The sequence below is a fragment of the Salmo trutta genome, chromosome 25 (assembly GCF_901001165.1).
Source record: "Salmo trutta chromosome 25, fSalTru1.1, whole genome shotgun sequence".
NCBI classification, from domain to species: domain Eukaryota; kingdom Metazoa; phylum Chordata; class Actinopteri; order Salmoniformes; family Salmonidae; genus Salmo; species Salmo trutta.
In genome coordinates, this window is record NC_042981.1 from 24,998,010 (window position 1) to 25,015,326 (window position 17,317).

Sequence of the window (17,317 nt, forward strand, 5' to 3'; positions counted from 1 at the left end):
CTGGAGTAGATTGCAACTCCTCCCCCTTTGGCAGTTCTATCTTGACGGAAAATGTTTTAGTTGGGTAGTGAAATCTCAGAATTGTTGGTGGCCTGCCTAAGCCAGGATTCAGACACGGCAAGGACATCAGGGTTGACATCAGTGTGCTAAAGCAGTGAGTAAAACAAACTTAGGGAGGAGGCTTCTGATGTTAACATGCATGAAACCAAGGCTTTTTCAGTTACAGAAGACAACAAATGAGAGTGTCTGGAGACACGCATGGCCTGGGTTTACCTCCACATCACCCGAGGAACAGAGGAGGAGTAGGATGAAGGTACGGCTAAAGGCTATCAAAACTGGTTGTCTAGTGCGTTGGGGACAGAATAAAAATAGCAGATTTCTGGGCGTGGTAGAATTGATTCAGGGCATAATGTACAGATAGGGGTATGGTGGGGTGCAGGTATAGTGGAGGTAAACCCAGGCACTGAGTGATGATAAGAGAGGTTGCATCTCTGGACGCGCTAGTTATGCTGGGTGAGGTCACCGCATGTGTGGGAGGTGGGATAAAGGAGGTATCTGAGGAATGTTGAGTGTGACTAGGGGCTCCGCAGTAAAATAAAACAATGATAACTATCCTAAACAACAGTATACAAGGCATATTGACATTTGAGAGAGACATAAAGCGAGGCATAAAGCAATCACAGGTGTTGAATGGGAGAGCTAGCTAAGACAACAACGGGTAAGACAACAACAGCTAATCAGCTAAGACAACAACAACAGGTAAAATGGCGATGAATGGGCAGAGAGGGTCGGTTAACTACACACAGGGCCTGAGTTCGAGGCTGGAGCCGACAGATAAACAAAAAAATAAACAAAATGGAGTACCGTGATTGTGTTGGCGCAATACGCGGATGATTTGTTATTAGCGTCAAAAGACGAAGAAACTCATATGCGAGACCTCACCACATTGGTAGACTATTTGGCGGAGCAGGGTCATAAAGCATCATATGAGAAAGCACAATTAGCAAAGCAAGAGGTAACATATTTGGGGGTTTCAATTTCTAAAGGCACGAAACACATCACCCGGGATTGGGTAGAAACAATGCGTTCTTTGGCACGGCCAAACACTCCTCACACAGGAGGAGTTTTCAATTTTGTTAGACATTTTATTTCGTCATTCTCTGAAATTGCTGAGCCACTTACAGAGTTGACGAAAGGGGGGAAGGGTACACATGACAGGATAGAGTGGATTCAAGAGTGTGAGGAGGCGTTTGTCGAGCTGAAGAAGCAATTGTGTGAAGCACCAGCATTGGGATTACCAAACCTAAAATGACATTTAAAATGTTTTGTTCATGAACAGGAAGGACATTGTAGCGTGGTGGTTATGCCAAATCATGGGGGTAGGGAAAGACCAGTAATGTACTGGAGAAAAATCGCTAGACTCGGTGGCAAGAGGAATGCCACCGTGCCTTAGGGCGGTACAGGCGACAGAAATGCTTCGATTACAATGGGTAAAAAAGTAGATTTGTATGTTCCACACGCAGTAGCAACCATAGTGAACAGCATGAAAGCACAACATGTTACTAGTGCAATATGGACAAAATGGGAGTTAACATTAAATCAAATCATAGTTGATTTGTCACGTGCACCGAATACAACAGTGAAATGCTTACTTACAGGCTCTAACCAATAGTGCAAAAAAGGTATTAGGTGGACAATAGGTATGTAGAGAAATAAAACAACAGTAAAAAGACAGGGTATATACAGTAGCGAGGCTATAAAAGTAGCGAGGCTACATACAGACACCGGATAGTCAGGCTGATTGAGGTAGTATGTACATGTAGATATGGTTAAAGTGACTATGCATATATGATGAACAGAGAGTAGCAGTAGCGTAAAAGCCTGGTTGGCGGGTGGTGGGTGGGACACAATGCAGATAGCCCGGTTAGCCAATGTGCGGGAGCACTGGTTGGTCGGCCCAATTGAGGTAGTATGTACATGAATGTATAGTTAAAGTGACTATGCATATATGATAAACAGAGACTAGCAGCAGCGTAAAAAGAGGGTTGGGGGGGGGGGGGCACACAACGCAAATAGTCCGGGTAGCTATTTGATTACCTGTTCTGGAGTCTTATGGCTTGGGGGTAAAAACTGTTGAGAAGCCTTTTTGTCCTGGACTTGGCTAGTTGTCATTGACGTTGCGTAGGCTAAAACACTGGTATACACTGATTTACATGACCATACTGGGTAAAATGCCACTTTATCTCTGTTCTTTTTTTAATCAGGTCAGTAAATAAATATAAATTATGGTCCCACTGTGATTATTATTATCTGACCCTGCTGGTCATCTATGAACGTTTGAACCTCTTGGCCATGTTCTGTTATAATCTCCAGCCGGCACAGCCAGAAGAGGACTGGCCACCCTTCAGAGCCTGGTTTCTCTCTAGGTTTCTTCCTAGGTTCTGGCCTTTCTAGGGAGTTTTTCCCAACCACCGTGCTTCTACATCTGCATTGCTTGCTGTTTGGGCTTTTAGGCTGGGTTTCTGTACATCACTTTGTGACACCGGCTGATGTAGAAAGGGCTTTATAAATACATTTGAATTTGATTGATTGAAAAAATGTATTTCTTCCAAAATGAACAAGAAGCAAGAGAGAGGGAGAGAGAGATTTCATAATTTCTTTTCACTTTCAGATTCACTAACTTAGCTAGCAAATGCAGCTAGCTAGTTTAGCCTACTCAAACACCCTTACTCAAACAGAGGGATGCTATGTTAGCTAGCTGGCTATAACTATCCAACACAACACTGGAAATCTTCCAAGTCAAGTTAAGCTTTTGGTTTTACAAATGTATTGCCACTATGGCCTGCCGGTGTAAGTGCTAAACTGCTTACTGACTGTACACTGTAACGTTACTACATGATTGTAGCGAGTTTGCTAATGCGTTAGTTCTATTAGCTATGTTGACTATGATGTTACTTTAGCTAAAATGGTGACAACGATGTAAGCTGTGTGTAGAGGTTATAATATAGTTATCTTGGACAGGTTCTCTAGCCTGGTCACATACAGCTGATGTGTTGTGCATTGAAGTCCATAAGCTAAGGGAAAAGGTGAGAGGAGTGGAGCACATAGATGCGAGAAGGAATACAATATGGCTGCTATGAAAGTGAACTGTGTTTACGCGTGATCAGGGGTGTATTTATTCCGCCGATTCTGTTGAAAAATATTTATTTAATGGAAGCAAACGGAACAAAACAGGGATAAACACATCTGAATTTGTCCAATAGAAACTCTTGTTTGTTGGACTAATGATTACACCCTAGATCAGCTAGATGCAGCAAGAGTGTGAAAGGCAGTATTGAATGTGTCACTGTCTGTTCTCTCGACTTCTGTGCACCTACGTTGTAAACTTTAATTCATAGACTTAGTTGTAAAAACCTCATGATGGGTTTAGGGAAAATTTGAGTATAATGTAGTAGCCTAAACCTATCGCTGTTACATTGAACTGGGTGAATGGAATACTGTATGAATGACAATCATCCAATATGCTGTAATAGAAATAAGGCCATGCTCATAGAAAAAAAAAATCTAACAGCACTGACCGCCACTGTCTAACATATCTCTGAAGGCTCACTTTGATGCTTTCTCTTCTGAAAAGTTATTCTGTATTTTGGTACGGCACCAGATCCAGTCCATGGGAATACAGAAGGTACAGCTGTATCTTCTTTGTTTAGTTCACATAACTTCCGATTGTATATCTCTACAATATCTACATTTTCGACCCCTTGATCAGCTCGCTCTCTGAAAGTAAAGAAAATAGTATATTTTTTGTAGACATGAAAACAATAACTGAGATATGACTGTTCAATCTAAAGCAGCAGATGCCATTTTCAGGATACGTCAATACAGCACAGAAAGCTTAACACCAGACTAATATTGTGGTTGTTCATTAGGTGATGGGAAATATGCAATGATACCTGCACCATCTACACACTGTCATGAAATATGATTATATATCGACTATGAAACAAATATGACATGGCCTGCTTATGAGTTGCCATGAAACAAAGTTAGATTTATTCAACTGAAAATGGCGAGAACAGGCGTTCGTAGCTAAATGCTTTTGTTTAGCTTGAGAAAAATAATTGCATGATTTATCATTCTACGGTATGTATGTATGTATGTATGTATGTATGTATGTATGTATGTATGTATGTATGTATGTATGTATGTATGTATGTATGTATGTATGTAATATAGTACAATGTTATGAACCAACACTGAATCGTAGGAGCTAACTACTAGCTATGTAAAAGTTGGACAGAAGAACACCCAGTGCTGAGTACCTGAGATGCCATCATCACACAGTCCTTCTTCGTAGGTGTCCGCTATGACTTCCTTTGTGTCGGAAAAAAGTTGCTTTCAGAACAATTATTTTTGATTGAAAATAAAAAAAGTTTTGCTCTCAACAAAAAGACAGAAATCTACCTCCATAGTATATAACAATTTGCCTGTGAATAACCACACCTTCATACAAACGTGCAGCTGTATGCTGAATTCTTGACGCACAACTGAAGATGCAGCCAGATCCTGCCAGCACGCCCACAAGCGAGCCACTCGGGTGCAGAATGATGACGCGTGGAAGAGGGAAAGGAATGAGATTGGGGAGCGGGTCTAATAGCTGAACAATAGACTATTCAACCTTTACTAAAGAATAGTCTAATAGCTGAGCTAGATGTACTGGTATGTTAGCTAGCTACCTAACGTTAGTAGTTACACATCAAACTTGCCAGTATATTAACTATAGGCTATCTAACTACCCAACGTTTATTGACTTGATTATTCCCGTCATTCTTAGTATAGTCGTTGTGCATTCTCAATGGACATTCGGGTGCTTTCGTAAATTCGCTCTGGGTATCTACATGGATTTCAGAGCACTCTCGTCTGAGTGTACCAGAGCGCAGAATAATGAATTTACGAGCGCTCAACACCAGTTGAATATGGCCGGTGTCAGTAAACGTCGGCAAAAAAGCGTAATTAAATTGTTTCCAGGAGCACAGTCACCAATGCTCTGGTTAACACAAAAACTGCCTAACTAGCTCTGCTAGGGCGAGTAAAATGGTCAGAGTGGTCTCATTTGTCTCTGGAAGTAACTAGCAAGCTAGTGAACTTGAGCTTGGGTGCTTGACTGCCGTTGTAAGGCCAGAATACTCAAATCAACCCTACTCCTCGGCCTGAATGTCCAACGTGCGCTCTGAGAGCGAAACGGTCTGAATTTACAAACTGATAAAGCTCTGAATTTATGAGCATCACGTTGTACAGCGCCATATTTTCTGTTCCATCTTAACGGAAACCCAGAGAGTTTTTCATGGAATAGAAACACCAAATATTAATCTAATTAATTAAGCAAGTACCAGTCAAAAGTTTGGACACACCTACTCATTCCAGGATCACAACTATGAAATAACACCGGCCTCCTGCATGCCCTGCATTCTGTAATACAGTCATGGCCTGCTCTCCCCTATGTAAGGAATTAGGCACTTTCCCATGTTTACTACAGTATGTATTGTAGACTGCACACTTGCCTAATAAACAAATAAACATTTCGTTAATAAAATAAATGATAAAAAAACACTCTTTCAAATTGCAGATGCTGATTTAGTTATGGATCATAACGAATTACTATGGGAATAAATATCACTGATTTACAGAAATATTGGAACAAAGTTGTCCAATGAAGGCAAACAATTTAGAATCCTCCAATCCTGTAGCCTACTCCCTACCGTCACGTTGTACAACGCCATATTTTCCATTCCATACTAACGGAAATCCTGAGGGTGTTGTTTTTTGTTTTTCTCTGAATAGAAACACCATAATATTAATCAAATTTATTTAGCCAAATTTCTTAAAATCAATCCGATATAGTATGTTATTTCAAAAAAAGGTTTTAAATTCTCTGGTAATGCCAATACGGAATACTATCAAATGCTTCTCAAAGATGGTCAAACTAGCAATAACTTGCAGTAACAGAAAAAAATGGCTGACAATTTAATGACGTGCCACAGAATTCCGTGGCAGCACGCAAGGTGTGCCACAGTATGACGCAACTTTTAAAGGAGGAACCACTATAAGTATTCAGACCCTTTGCTATGAAACTCGAAATTGAGCTCAGGTGCATCTTGTTTCCATTGACCATCCTTGAGGTGTTCTATAACTTGATTGGAGTCCACCTGTGTTAAATTCAATTGATTGGACATGATTAGGAAAGCCACACACACCTGTCTATATAAGGTCCCACAGTTGACAGCGTATACCACAGCAAAATACAAGCCATGAGGTCGAAGTAATTTTCTGTAGAGCTCAGAGACAGGATTCTGGGGAAGGGTAACAAAACATTTATCCAGTATTGAAGGTCCTCAAAAACCCAGTGCCTCCATCATTCTTAAATGGAAGATGTTTGGAACCACCAAAACTCTCCCTAGAGCTGGCCGCAAGGCCAAACTGAGCAATCGGGGAGAAGGGCCTGGGTCAGGGAGGTGACCAACAACACGATGGTCACTCTGACAGAGCTCCAGAGGTCCTCTGTGGAGATGGGAGAACCTTCCAGAAGGACAACCATCTCTGCAGCACTCAACCAATCAGGCCTTTATGGTAGTGGCCAGACAGAAGCCCCTCAGTAAAAAACACATGACAGACCGCTTGGAGTTTGCCAAAAGGCACTTAAAGGACTCAGACCACGAGAAACAAGATTCTCTGGTCTGATGAAACCAAGATTTTACTTTTTGTCCTGAAATCCAAGATTCACGTCTGGAGGAAACCTGGCACCATCCCTACGGTGACGCTTGGTGGTAGCAGCATCGTGCTGTGGGGATGTTTTTCAGCGGCAGGGACTGGGAGACTAGTCAGGATCGAGGGAAAGATGAACAGAGCAAAGTACAGAGAGATCCTTGATGAAAACCTGCTCCAGAGAGCTCAGGACCTCAGACTGGGGTGAAGGTTCACCTTCCAACAGGACAACGACCCTAAGCACACAGCCAAGAAAATGCAGGAGTGGCTTCGGGACGAGTCCCTGAATGTCCTTGAGTGGCCCAGCCGAGCCCAGACTTGATCCCGATAAACAGCTCTGGAGAGACTTGAAAATAGCTGTGCAGCGTCGCTCTCCATCCAACCTGACAGCGCTTGAGAGGATCTGCAGAGAAGAATGGGAGAAACTCCCCAAATACAGGTGTGCCAAGCTTGTAGCGTTATACCCAAAAAGACTCGGCTGTAATCGCTACCAAAAGTGCTTCAACAAACAGCAACTTCCCTGTGGCTCAGTTGGTAGAGCATGGTGTTTGCAATGCCAGCATGGTGTGTGCAACGCCAGCATGGTGTGTGCAATGCCAGGGTTGTGGGTTCGATTCCCACAGGGGGCCAGTACAAAAAAAAAATGCATGAACTGTATGTATTCACTACTGTAAGTCGCTCTGGATAAGAGCGTCTGCTAAATGACTTAAATGTAATGTAAATGTACTGAATGTAAATGTGATATTTCAGTTTTCTGTTTTTAAATTTGCTAAAATTTATAAAAACCTGTTTTTGCTTTGTCATAAAATGAATAAAAATAAACAATTTAATCCAGTTTAAAATAAGGCTATATTTGGTGAGTTTCTCCCATTCTTCTCTGCCAACACACATTTGGGTGTGTATAGGATTTATAATTTCAACCTGAATATCATATATTGCAATTCCATTCTGTGGGTTGTTGTCTTACAGTTGATGTAGCTTGTGTCATTGGGGCTAATCATGATGATTGGGGTATTATTATTTCACTTTCCATTTCCTTTTGTCTTTCCACTATCATCAAGCTGTAATGATAGACATTTTAGAAAATGTAACATCTACTGTCTGCACAGCTTCCCATGCAACCACCGCAGCAGGAATGCTGTGATACAAAAACAGCTTCCCCAAGGCAAAGAAGTGGGATATACTGTAAAGCCTGTGAAGACAGACCCAACATACTGAACTGTTAATCATAGTTTTACATTTCATTTTTGCATCAATTGAACATTTCAGGTAAACAAAAATTCTAAATACAAACATTGAAAAGTTTCACAAAAAGTGCATAACCAATATTGTATATTTCAAATTACTTAAAAAAACACCAGAAAACACATTGTAGAATGAGTAGATCACTATATCAACGAATTGATAGCATCATAACTCAGAACAGCAAATACAAGGAAATTAAATTCACTACCCATTTAACAAACATTTCCCTTTTCAAAAACATTACAGGCCATGTAGACAACAAGGTCACCCTTGATCCAAAGCCGTATGTGGGGAAGCGATACAAGCTGTCCATCCCAGCTCGCATCCCCAGGATATCACATTTTGTTACATTGTATAGTTTTTTTCAAGCATTCGGACAGGAGATGAGTGTTACAAATTATACAAATCAATGGGTCCTGCACAATGTAGGGCAGCCGGGTGCCTGTATTGGGCTTATGGTTGTAATATATTTTTTTAAATGTTAAATGATGTCTCTCACCATTATTTCTCAACTTTATTTCTCGAGTGCTCGTGTTAATCAATATTTCAGCTATGCTGGCCTATTGTAAAATATCAAATAAATGTCTGATCAATACATACAATCCTGACTATACTGAAATGTTTAATGCTGATACAGAGACACCAATAAATTGTCCAGCACACTTATTGTATTCTCAATTCATGTCCATTCCCTTATGTCAACGCTTTTAAGGTAACACAGGCTTTAGTAATTATTGTGAAAAAGTGTATCAGTGAACTGTATTCTGTAATTAGTTTAAAAAAATGAGAAATACAATTGTGCATTGCTGCTGTTTGTCTGATATCAAAGAGTCAATGATCAGCTCTGTTGACCATGAGCGCATCTGCCAACGACAACAAGGGCGTTTCAATAAGCTTTCAATCAAGGCATGCTCACAAATATAAGCTCCCAGCCCACTCAGCCTGTTCTTTCAGGCTTCCTGATAGTTATGAAAAGACAAAAGCTACAATTTCTTCCTTCAATAGTGTAAAAATATAATAAGTGATGTTTTAGTCATTCAAAGGCTATTTTACTTGAAATAGGATGATTGTGTGAGACCTTTAAGACAGGTAAAAGCCTTGAGGCGCTAGACAAAATAATCACACTAAAGAATAGCCCTAATTTCTTAAATGAGAATATGATTAGGTAACTTAATGCTCAGTTTACCAAGATAGAAACAATTGTCAGAGAGAGAGGGAGAAAGAGGAAAAAGAGAAAGGTGGGTTGAAAATTCAGGATGCCATTTTTAACATTAGTGACAGCACAAGGTAAAACTCTACTCTTATTGTTCTTTTGAAAGCTTGTTGACAGTTGTTAAACTTATGTCTTTGAAATCATTTGCCATTTGTTGTTGGAAATCATTTGATCAGGTGAAAGAACAACTTAAAATACATGAATTACATGTTGTTTTTAATCAAAAGGACAATAGCTTGAGTATTTGCTTCTGCATACCCACAAAGGATGCTATTATGAGATTATTTGAGAAAGAGAAAGGGTTTGTTAAGGAAGTATACTGTATCTGCTAAAATACTAGCAATAAAAAACTTATCTCTACCAACCATAGTCACTAATGGACTGAATGGGAGACCTATAGTATGTCACAAGCTCCAGGAGCAGAATAGCAAGCAGACCTGCCTCAGTACAGATCGAGGGCTGAACCAAGTACTAGCCATCATCTGCCTGATGGCTGTGTGACATCTCTTACAGTCTGCATTGTGACTAATAAAATGATGGGTCATGGAGACGGGGTTCATACAGAGCTCCACCACACCAGCTCCTCCCCACATACACTCCCATGCACCAGTTCACTTACACATGGTACCAGATCACACACACATGTACGCCCAACCATATAGTGGCAGTTCGACACATACGTACACACATGCAGTGGTGTAAAGTACTACTTAAGCAGTTTTTGGGGGTATCTGTACTTTACAATTTATATTTTTGACAACTTTTACTTCACTACATTTCTAAAGAAAATATTGTACTTTTCACTCCATACATTTTCCCTGACAACCCAAAGTACTCGTTACATTTCGAATGCTTAGCAGGAGAGGGAAATGGTGAAATTGACGCACTTATCAAGAGAACATGTGGTCATCCCTACTGCCTATGGTCTGGCGGACTCACTAAACAGAAATGCATCTTTTGTAAATAATGTCTGAGTGTTGGAGTGTGCCCCTGGCTATCCGTACATTTTAAAAACAAGAAAATGGTGCCGTCTGCTTTGATAATATAAGGAATTTGAAATGATGTATACTTTACTTCTACTTTTGATACTTAAGTATATTTTAGCAATTACATTTAATTTTGATACTTAAGTATATTTAAAACCAAATACTTTTAGACTTTTCCTCAAGTACTATTTTACTGGGTGACTTTCACTTTTACTTGAGTAACTTTCTATTAAGGTATCTCTACTTTTACTCAAGTATGACAATGGGGTACTTTTTCCACCACTGCACACATGTACGCACGCACGCACGCACACACACACACACACACCATAGTACCAGCTAACACACACAGGTCCAGCCATAGCACAAACACACATGCCAACACACACGCAAAAAATTGGTTACAGAAGAGGGAGGAAGGAGGAGAGGCAGGTGGTTGTCAGTGTGTGTGTGTGTTTGCATGCGTGTCACTGCTTAAGTCTTACCCGTTTGCGTAGGTTGCAGGTGAGGATGAGGTTGCGTGAGAAGAAGTTAGCAAAGGATGTGTAGAAACCCAGAACCTTGAGCAGCCCCTCTCTCTTGATGATGTGCAGGTCGCAGTATGTCAGCGCCCGCACGTTAAAACACGAGTATGCAAGAGTGGTCTCATTCCAGAACATATCTCCAAGCACATCTCCTTTACCTGAGAGAGGAAAAAGAGAAATGGAGAGATTTGTGTGGGAGACAAAGTACAATATTGAGTCATTTCTCAGTGAAATCAGCAGTCACAAATTTAATGAATATTCTGAGATCCGAGGTTAAGGTGAGAATGTTTTGTCAAGGAGCAGAATTATTTTTTTGCCCGCACTACAGACGGATATATTGGTCCGCTAATATAGGACTAGTAAAGGCCCAGTGCACTACTTTTGTGGGGGGGAAAAGTGTTTCATATATAAATAAAATGATTTTTCAGGGGGTGCTGCAGCACCCTCAGCACTCCTACTTCCCGCGGTTATGGCCCCATGGCCAGTGGAGTGGATTTTTAAAAGTGTTTCTGCAGGTTGTCCAGATATAGGCTTGCTACAGTGGGAGTGTAGCAGGCAGCTCCTCTCATCTGCTACTGGGCTGCTAATGAGGAATCGAGAGCATACCCAGAGCTCAGAGTAAGCTTAGTGTTAGCCAGGGGAAATCATAGGAGTGTTTCCCGATTTATCTCTAGTAGTACTCATAACTTACCATCAACAATATTAAAGGCTCATTGTCTACCCTTCAACCCAGAAGCCTGGAAGGGATGAGAGAGCCAAGCCTATGGTTTTGTAGCTTCAACCCCGCAGCACACACACCAATTGATTAATGGACTGCTGAATGTATATTTTTTTATCATGCTTTGTTTGTATCTAAATCATATGTGTGAAATGCTTGATAGTGTATGTGATGTAAACAGAGAGGTCTACTTTCTTGGGGACCTGAATATTGACTGGTTTTCATCAAGCTCTCCGCTCAAAAGGAAGCTTCTCAGTGTAACCAGTGCCTGTAATCTGGTTGAGGTTATTAATCAAACTACCATGGTGTTTACAAACACTACAGGAAAAAGATCATCCACATGTATCGATAATCTTTTTTTCTAATACTGTAGAACGTTGTTCTAAAGCTGTATCTGTACCCACTGGATGCAGGGATCACAAAATAGTGGCTATATCCAGGAATGCCAAAGTTCCAAAATCTGGGCCAAAATAGTGTATAAGAGATCATTTATTTTGTTGCTGTGACTCTTATGTGGATAATGTTACAAATATTTGTTGGTCAGATGTGATTAATAAGGAGCATCCAGGCGCTGCACTTGATGAATTTATAAAATTGCGTCTTCCAATTAATGATAAACATGCACCTGTTAAGAAACTGGCTGCTAGAACTGTTAAGGCTCAATGGATTGATGAGAAATTGAAAAACAGCATGGTTGAAAGAGATGGGGCAAAAGGAGTGTCTAGTTGCACATCTGACTGGCTGACTTGCTGCAAATTGAGAAACTGTGTGACTAAACTTAACAAAAGGACGAAGAAACTGTATTATGAAGCCAAGATCAATGATATAACGAATGCTGGATAAAAAAACTTGAGCACTTGAAATGAAATTATGGGCAGAAAGACAAATTCTACTCCTTTTATTGAATCAGATTGCTTATTGATCACAAAACCATTTGATGTTGACAATTATTACTTCATTGGCAAAGTGGGCAAACTTAGGAAGGAAATGCCAACAACAAACTGTGAGCCATCGTATTCATACATCAAAAAATGAAATGATGAAAAGTATTGCGAGTTTGAATTCTGTAAAATTATTGTGGGAGAGGTAGAAAAATGATTGTTATCGATAAATAATGACAAAGCGTCCTTTAATGATTCTAACAGCAAACCTGTAAGCTTGCGCCAGCTCTTAGCAAACTGTTGGAAATTGTGTTGGACCAAATATAATGCTATTTGTCTGTAAACAAATTAACAACAGACTTTCAGCATGCTTATAGAGAAGGGCACTCAACATGTACTGCACTGACACAAATTACTGATGATTGGTTGAAAGAAATTGATAAGATTGTGGGAGCTGTACTGTTAGATTTCAGTGCAGCTTTTGATATTATTGACCATAAACTGTTGCTGAAAATACGTATGTGTTATGGCTTTTCAACCTCTGCCATATCGTGGATTCAGAGCTATCTATCTAATAGAACTCAAACGGTTTCCTTTAATAGAAGCTTCTATAACCTGTTATGGCTAGGGGGCAGTATTTTCACAGCCGGATAAAAAACGTACCCGATTTAATCTGATTATTACTCCTGCCCAGAAACTAGAATATGCATATAATTATTAGCTTTGGATAGAAAACACTCCAAAGTTTCTAAAACTTTTTGAATGGTGTCTGTGAGTATAACAGAACTCATTTGGCAGGCCAAAACCTGAGAAGATTCCATGCAGGAAGTGCCCTGTCTGACAATTTCTTGCCCTTCTTGATTATCTCTATCCATTACAGAGGATCTCTGCTGTTACGTGACACTTCCTACGGCTCCCATAAGCTCTCAGAAGGCGGAAAAAAGCTGAATCGTGGCTTTGCAGGCTCTGGTTGAAAAAAAGTAGCGCGTTTGGGTAGTGGCTGGTTACAGTACTGTGAGACTCAGGCTCGTGCCCGGGTCGACAGAATGCTTTGTTTTCTTTCGTCTGTTTACCTAAACGCAGATTCCCGGTCGGAATATTATCGCTTTTTTACGAGAAAAATTGCATAAAAATTGATTTTAAACAGCGGTTGACATGCTTCGAAGTACGGTAATGGAATATTTAGAAATCTTTTGTCACGAATTGCGCCATGCTCGTGGCCCTTATTTACACTTTCGGATAGTGTCTTGAACGCACGAACAAAACGCCGCTATTTGGATATAACGATGGATTATTTTGGACCAAACCAACATTTGTTATTGAAGTAGCAGTCCTGGGAGTGCATTCTGACGAAGACAACAAAGGTAATCAAACTTTTGTAATAGTAAATTGGAGTTTGGTCAGGGCTAAACTTGGTCGGTGTCTAAATGGCTAGCCGTGATGGCTGGGCTATCTACTGAGAATATTGCAAAATGTGCTTTCACCGAAAAGCTATTTTAAAATCGGACATATCGAGTGCATAGAGGAGTTCTGTATCTATAATTCTTAAAATAATTGTTATGTTTTTTGTGAACGTTTATCGTGAGTAATTTAGTAAATTCACCGGATGTTTGCGGGAGGGTATGCTAGTTCTGAACGTCACATGCTAATGTAAAAAATCTGGTTTTTGATATAAATATGAACTTGATTGAACAAAACATGCATGCATTGTATAACATAATGTCCTAGGGTTGTCATCTGATGAAGATCATCAAAGGTTAGTGCTGCATTTAGCTGTGGTTTTGTTTTTTGTGACATTATATGCTAGCTTGAAAAATGGGTGTCTGATTATTTCTGGCTGGGTACTCTGCTGACATAATCTAATGTTTTGCTTTCGCTGTAAAGCCTTTTTGAAATCGGACAGTGTGGTTAGATTAACGAGAGTCTTGTCTTTAAAATGCTGTAAAATAGTCATATGTTTGAAAAATTGAAGTTTTCGGATTTTAGAGGAGTTTGTATTTCGCGCCACGCCCATCATTGGATATTGGAGCAGGCGTTCCACTAGCGGAACGTCTAGATGTAAGAGGATAATATCAAACATGTAAAGTGTGGTGTACCGCAGAATAGCTCTTTAGGCCCTCTACTCTTTTCTATTTTTACCAATGATCTGCAACTGGCATTAAACAAAGCATGTGTGTCCATGTTCTCTCTGCTACCGCACGGCAAGTGGTACCGGAGCGCCAAGTCGAGATCCAAAAGGCTTCTTAACAGCTTCTACCCTCAAGCCATAAGACTCCTGAAAAGCTAATCAAAGGTCTACCCAGACCCCTCTTTTACACTGCTGCTACTCTGTTTATAATCTATGCATAGTCACTTTAACTCTACCTACATGTACATATTACCTCAATTACCTCACCTAACTGGTGCCCCTGCACATTGACTATTATTTTCTATTTTCTACACTTATTTTTATTTGTTTTTCTTAACTTCTTAAAGCATTGTTGGTTAAGGGCTTGTAAGTAAGCATTTCACTGTAAGGTCTACACCGTTTTTATTCAGCTCATGTGACAAATACAATTTGATTTGATTGCATGCGGATGATTCAACCATACACACATCAGCAACCACAGCTAACCCTTAATGATTTGCAGTTTGTTTTGGAATGGGTGGCCAGGAATAAACTGGTCCTAAACATCTCTAAAAACTAAGAACATTGTATTTGGTACAACTCATTCCCTAAGTTCTAGACCTCAGCTGAATCTGGTAATGAATGGTGTGGCTGTTGAACAAGTTGAGGAGATTAAATTACTTGGCGTTACCTTGGATTGTAAACTATCATGGTCAAAACATATAGATACAATGGTTGTAAAGATGGGGAGAGGTATGTCTGTAATAAAGAGATGCTCTGCTTTTTTGACATCACACTCCAAAAACCAAATCCTGCAGGCTCTAGTTTTGTCTTTTGATTATTGTCCAGTCTTGCGGTTGAGTGTTGCAAGGAAAGACCTAGTTAAGCTACAGCTGGCCCAGAACAGAGTGGCACACCTTGCTCTTCATTGTAATCAGAGGGGTGATATAAATACTATGCATGCCAGTCTCTCTTGGCTAAAAGTTGAGGAGAGACTAACTGCATAATTTCTTTTTATAAGAAACATGAATGTGTTGAAAATCCCAAATTGTTTGCATAGTCAACTTACACACAGCTCTGACACACACACTTACCCCACCAGACATGCCACCAGGGGTCTTTCCACAGTCCCCAAATCCAGAACAAATTCAAGAAAGAGTACAGTATTATATAGAGCCATTATTGCATGGAACTCCGTTCCATCTAATATTGTTCAAGTGAACAGCAAACTTGGTTTAAGAAAACAGATAAAGCAACACATCACGACACAATGCCTCTCCCCTCTTTGACTTAGATAATTTGTGAGTATGTATTGATATCTAGGCTACGTGTGCCTTGTTTATTATTATTTTTTACATTTATGTACTTCTGTTCTTGATCTGTTGTCTATTAATGTTCTGTATTATGTCATGTTTCATGTTTTGTGTGGACCCCAGGAAGAGTAGCTGTTGCTTTTGCAATAGCTAATGGCGATCCTAATAAAATACCAAATACCAAAAAGGCCCAGTGCAGTCACAATTCTGTTTTATCTGCTGATGAAACACATTGTAAAAGTGTGAAACAATATGATCATTGTTATTTCCTGATAGATACAATTAACACAGGACCTTTTAATCAGAAGTTTTTGCATGAGTGTAGTTTTGGGTTGTCTGGTGACAACACCATGCAGTTTAAGTTCATATATGAACAACAAAGAGAGTTCCAAACCTCTCTGCCAAGGTACTTATTTCCTACCCATAAATGATTTGACATTGAAATAAAAAAGCATCTGCATCGAGCCTTTAAACATGATAGCTCAAACTTACAGACTACCATTCCGCAGAGAGTTAATGCTCTGAGTGATGTTAGACTCATGTGCCTCCCTCCTCTCGTGCTGCTTTATCCTGTTTGGGATAGGGGGCAGTATTGAGAATTTTGGAAAAAATATGTGCCCTTTTTTAACTGCCTCCTACACCAACTCAGAAGCTAGAATATGCATATTATTGTTCAGGTTTGGATAGAAAACACTCTGAATTTTCTAAAACTGTTTGAATGGTGTCTGTGAGTATAACAGAACTCCTATGGCAGGCAAAAACCTGACAAGGTTTCAAGCAGGAAGTTCCCTGTCTGACAAGGAGTCGTGCGTCTTGCATCTTTTTATTGAAAAGTAAGGATCTTAGCTGTAACGTGACAATTCCCAGGGCTCCAATAGGCTCTCAGAACCCGCGAAAAACCTGAAGGTTTACGAGGGAGCCTCAGGCTGAAACACATTATCACCTTTTGTAAGTGGCTGCTCAGAGGACCTTTGAATGAGGCGCGTGCACGATTCGCTCCTGAGGATAATTTTTTTTCGGCTGTTTAGGCTCAATGCATGTTCCCGGTCGGAATATTATCACTTATCTACGAGATAAATGGCATAAAAATTGGTTTTAAACAGCTGTTGACATGCTTCGAAGTACGGTAATGGAATATTTAGACATTTTTGTCAAGCCAATGCGCCATGCGCGACACCGTGAAGAAGCATTCTGATAGTGTCTAGAACTCACAAACAAAACGTCGCTGTTTGGATATAACGATGGATTATTTGGGACCAAACCAACATTTGTTATTGAAGTAGAAGTCCTGGCAGTGTATTCTGACGAAGAACAAGCAAGGTAAGAACATTTTTCTTATAGGAAATGTGATTTTGGTGGAGGCTGACCTGGGTGGGTATCTAAATAGCTAGCCCTGTGATGCCGGGCTATGTACTTAGATTATTGCAAAATGTGCTTCATCCGAAAAGCTATTTTAAAATCGGACATATCGAGTGCATAGAGGAGTAATGTATCTATAATTCTTAAAATAATTGTTATGCTTTTTGTGAACGTTTATCGTGAGTAATTTAGCAAACTGTTAGTAAATT

General features: G+C 40.0%; 1 pseudogene; it reads right to left on the bottom strand.

Moving 5' to 3' along the window:
• Positions 1-17,317, bottom strand: part of LOC115161800 (potassium voltage-gated channel subfamily H member 5-like) — a 99,474-nt pseudogene that overhangs the window by 30,837 nt on the left and 51,320 nt on the right.